The sequence below is a fragment of the Indicator indicator genome, chromosome 7, assembly GCF_027791375.1.
Source record: "Indicator indicator isolate 239-I01 chromosome 7, UM_Iind_1.1, whole genome shotgun sequence".
Lineage (NCBI taxonomy): Eukaryota > Metazoa > Chordata > Aves > Piciformes > Indicatoridae > Indicator > Indicator indicator.
Window position 1 is genome coordinate 26,090,149 of NC_072016.1, and position 4,772 is coordinate 26,094,920.

The following is a 4,772-nucleotide window of genomic DNA, read 5'->3' on the forward strand; positions in this document are numbered from 1 at the left end:
TATTACTTACTTAAAGTCACTTCTGCTAAGAAATGCAAGAACACCCACCTGAACTTACGCAATCAAACTTTGCTCTCGGATGCATTGAGGTAACCTATGACAGAATTTACCCATTCCTTATAAAGTTGCTATAAATAGTATTTGTTGACACAATAAGATCTGTGGACTATACAAGTCTTGCTAAGTTACAGCATGTACTGTTTGCACACTACATGGCTTAAGCATACTAATGTTTGTTCAAAACAGTGGTATTTGGTTAATAAAACATTCAAGACTGATATATAATAAAGTTGAAATCAATGCTTTTAATTTTTATTTTTGGGTCTGAAGTAGAGAGTACAAGCTTGTGTGTGCTTTCTTAACAGTATCACATGGCTGGAAGTTGTCAGCTGTTCACATGCCATATTAATAAATATGTCCAAATCATAAAGCTTTAACTGTGTTTGCACATTGCTTTTATTACTAGATCGTTTTATTCATGTTGGCACAGATAATCCATGCAAGGTAGTTACTCACACCTCATACACCATGCTACATTCAGTTTCTGAAGTAACTAGGAACTTAGGAAAAATATATATCTAAAACCAAGAGCACTTGTGGCATCGAGTCAACATGTCAATATATTATAAAACCTAGAATTCTAATATCATCATTGCAGGCAAGAAATCACTCTGTTTCAAATCTTGATGCCTATAAATACTAAATACTGCTACAAGGAGACAAGAATTGCAAATAAACATTAGCATGCCCAGCTTTATACACTACTGAGTGTGTTCAGTGCTGTGGACATTCACATTATTTAACATAAATACAAATAATCTTTAACATTTCACCCAAAGTACTGACCACTGAAGGACCAAAGTAAAATATTTTTCCTTGCTTTGAATTGATTTTAGAAATATGTAACAGGTAAATCCAATATCGTAAAAATCTAAATTCTAAAAAAAAGTCATAAGAGTGGGGTTTCTCCAGATAATGAAAGTGATCGACTTTGGAAAGATTTAATTTACCCTGCTCTGAGAAAAGAACAGAAAAAGAGAAGAAGCATTAAGATAATTTTTAAAAGCATTTGACTGGAGTTACTGAGTATGTTTTAATTACATAAAACAAGCATTTGATCATTCAGAGGTACGGTATCTTTGTTTTATTATGTAAAAACCTACATTAATTAGAAAGAAATACTTGGAGGAACTTAGGACTTGTCCCAGGCATCTATTATAAGGCAAAAACATAAACAAGTAGACATTATCGATCTTACGTATTTTTGTACAGCATTTATGTTCAGTGATAGTTTAAAGGCCCTATTCTGAATTACACACATATATATCTTTGCATCTTTCCCCCCTCCATATCACAAAGGTGGCATGTGGCGGAAGAGTATCAGCAGTTCAGTGGTACTCTACCTCTGTGAAAATGAAAATACTACATTGTTATTCACAAATTTCTGGTTCAGATACGTGCAAAAAATATATCTGAATATAGATATTAAGGGTGGGTAAGTGGATTCCCTATTTTTGGACCACATTATGAAGCAGCACAAGTTAAAACAGGAAATTTATTACATGATAATCCTCAGGGTATCACTGTACCTCATATAATGATATGTAAACTAGCTTTAATCTTACTTGCTCAGACACCAGCTGGAGTCAGGGCATGTGCTACAGTGCAGGTTATCTGCCTAAAGACATTTTCAAGACTCTCTCAAGTTAGTACTGCTCCCACTGAAAAGGAAATTTTCAGGACTCTCTCAGGCTAGTACTGCTCTGACCGAAGTCTGTGCTGCTGCATTTTCACTGTTGCTACTCTGCAAGCTAGCTCAGCTATACTTTCAATTGCATTCACCTTTCTGCACTACCAACTTAAAATTTACTCGACTGAATCCCATATCCTCCTCGCTCACCCTTTCTATACATATTCATACTATCTCTATGGACTACTGTGAACTACTAGTACTCTACTGTCTTGTTTCAAGCCCTTTCCCTGACTGTAGTGAGCCATCCCGGCTATTCTCTCCCTCCCACCCCACAACTATCTAACAAGCCAACTTAGTGAAACTGGCCTTGCCCAGCTATTCCTGCTGCTCCAACCCCAGCTTCAGTAAGAGCTTCTCAGGTCTTCACAATGCCTCATCTTTTCACGCTCAACCAGAGGCCCCCAGAACCTCTAAATTCTGCCTGCTACAGGTGTTCTCCCTTCTTGACCCAAGCCTCCCTTCCCCTGCCCACTCCAAGACCCCTGGTCTCCCACAGCCTCATAGGTTGACCTGGGCCAGTTCAGCTAGCAGTCTGGGTTTCCCTGTGAAGGTAAGAGACAGGCCTACCTATGCTTCTTACCACCATCTCCTCACAGACTGTAATCCTGCTTAAGCTGCAGCCCTCCATCTCTGGCCATCTCCTTAAGAAGTTTTGTATTTTATGCTGGCAGGGGAAAGGGAGCTTTTAGGTATGTTGAGGGGGAAGGTGGGAGAGTGAGACACACACACATGCAGATTTGAGGTGAAAGACATGGTCAAATTCTCCTGAGGCATCACAAGACCTAATGTTTTGTGTCCTCTCAAGGAGTCTTGTGGTGTTTTGTTGACAGTAAGAGCCTAGTATCACAGAAATGATATCTGTGTATCACAGAAATCTGCCTAAATAGTATCTTTAATGCACTCTTACAGTATAATATGCTGATAGGAATTCTCTTAAATAACAGAGAATAATAAACACCATTTTGTTGAAGGACATTCAAAAATTTAAAGGAAATCTGGAACTGTCTCACTGTTAGGAAAACATATTTAATGAAGTCAAATATGAGTGAAAAAATATGTTTAACTCCCATGATTACAATTCATTCCTCCATGAGCCAGATCAATGGAGCCATATTCTTGCCAGCCCAGCACCAACTGAAAACAGAACATTTGTTTCCTGTCAAAAAAACCCTACAACCCACTTTGCATATAATGTATTAATGTTTTAGAATAATTCATGCATAGAAAAATCTGATCCTGCACAGCACTCAAATCAGATCCCTGCTAAGAGCAGTGAGAACTAAGATACCTAGTGAACACATGCAGGCCATATATGTCAGAACTGCCACAGGCAGTTTAGGTTGCTACTTTTGTCCAAGATGCAGACTGCCTGCAGCTAACTTAACTCACATATTAGAACTCATTTTTATTCCTCCCCCAAGCTTTGAATAGTTTTTCATCCCTGAAAAGACACACCAATTTTCTTAAAACAGGCATTACCCATAGAAGGGGAAAGTCAGACAATGCTATGTAATTTCTGGTTACTCAAAATAGAAGGTAAAAGAGAGTGCAGATGCCACCAGAACGTGGCCCACAGAATGCATCCTCAGCCTCAGAAATACTGATTCAAAACTGTCAGTATTGCAAGCTGTGACCACACATCATAATTCTCACTTAAACAAATTAATAAAACTTGGATAGTGATCAGCTTTTCTGTTTTAACTCAGTTTTCTATCAGACAGAACTGCTGTCTCCAATACAAAAGTCATTGATATTTAAAATTCAAAAGTATTATCAGTACTGAAAGTATTGCTTTTTGTGAGAAAAAAAAAGTTTTATAATTAAGAACTTGAAAGTTGTTCTTAAAATATTAGAAAAGATGACTGCACAGTTATCCTAATTCTCATAACCTATGTATACTTTTTGTGATGGCAAATACTATTCTAATTCAGGATGTGTTGCATTTAAACTAACAAAAGTAAAAACAAAAGATTCCCTTTTCCAAACTATGTGAGATAGAGCAACTTCCTAGTTGTGCTACTTGGATGTGTGAAAAGTCCTACCTCCTACTGATATCAATGGGAATTAGAAACCAAAGCTACTTTGAGTATTTTTCCCCACAAAAGGAAAGGAGAACTAGTTTAGAATTAAAAGCTGTCCTTTCCGGCCAGCTCTATTTCATTCAATGTTAAGAGCAATTTGGAGAAAGCCAGTTGTCTTTTTCTGCTATGATTTGAAAATGAACTCGTCTGCTGTGCATGTCTAAGCCATGAGCACTAGCAAGGTTGACCCAATAGGCTTTTCTCAATCTTACCGGGTTATGGAAGGTGTTACCCTGTTTCCACTCTATTTTCAGACTATGTTACGGATTGTCTCCTAGGCTTCTTGGCTACACATGGATTCAAAGCAGATTTCTTCTTTGGAAAGAATCTGAAATATTCGATGCTATGAGGTAGCACCATACATACCATAATGGAATAGCACTCACTTTTCATAGACGAAAATCTAATCTATTTCCTTTTGAAAGTTATGGCCTTTCGTTCTACAAAATATTGTACATATGGCACTTACTCATTCCTGTAATGAAAGAAAAGGACTTATTACAGCAGGACTTTTCCAGTTGTTTTTAAACACATGTGTGGTCTAAGCAGTAAACCTGCTGTGGGTAGTTCATTTGAACTCTATTTGCACATTACTTTTTATATTACAGTTTTGAGTTAATTCCAATAAAATTCAGTTAATTTTAATTAATGTCAAAAGTCAAGTTGATTTAATTCTTAGTTGATTTTCCCCAACTGTTGCCCTAATAATGGACTAGTTAATTTGCTTTTGACTGTTTGTTCAGGAGTTGACTTTTTTTTTTTTTTTAATGAACATTGCAAAAGCATGTGCTGCATTTATAAAAGAGGCTAAAGTTAAACTTCAGAAGTATTGGCTTCCTGGCTTTTACGAAAAGAAATGCTAGCTGTGGTTATCAACTTTTTAATTTCCCAGTTAGCCATTTGCTTTCTACCAGCATTACTGACTGCCAGCTCTTCTT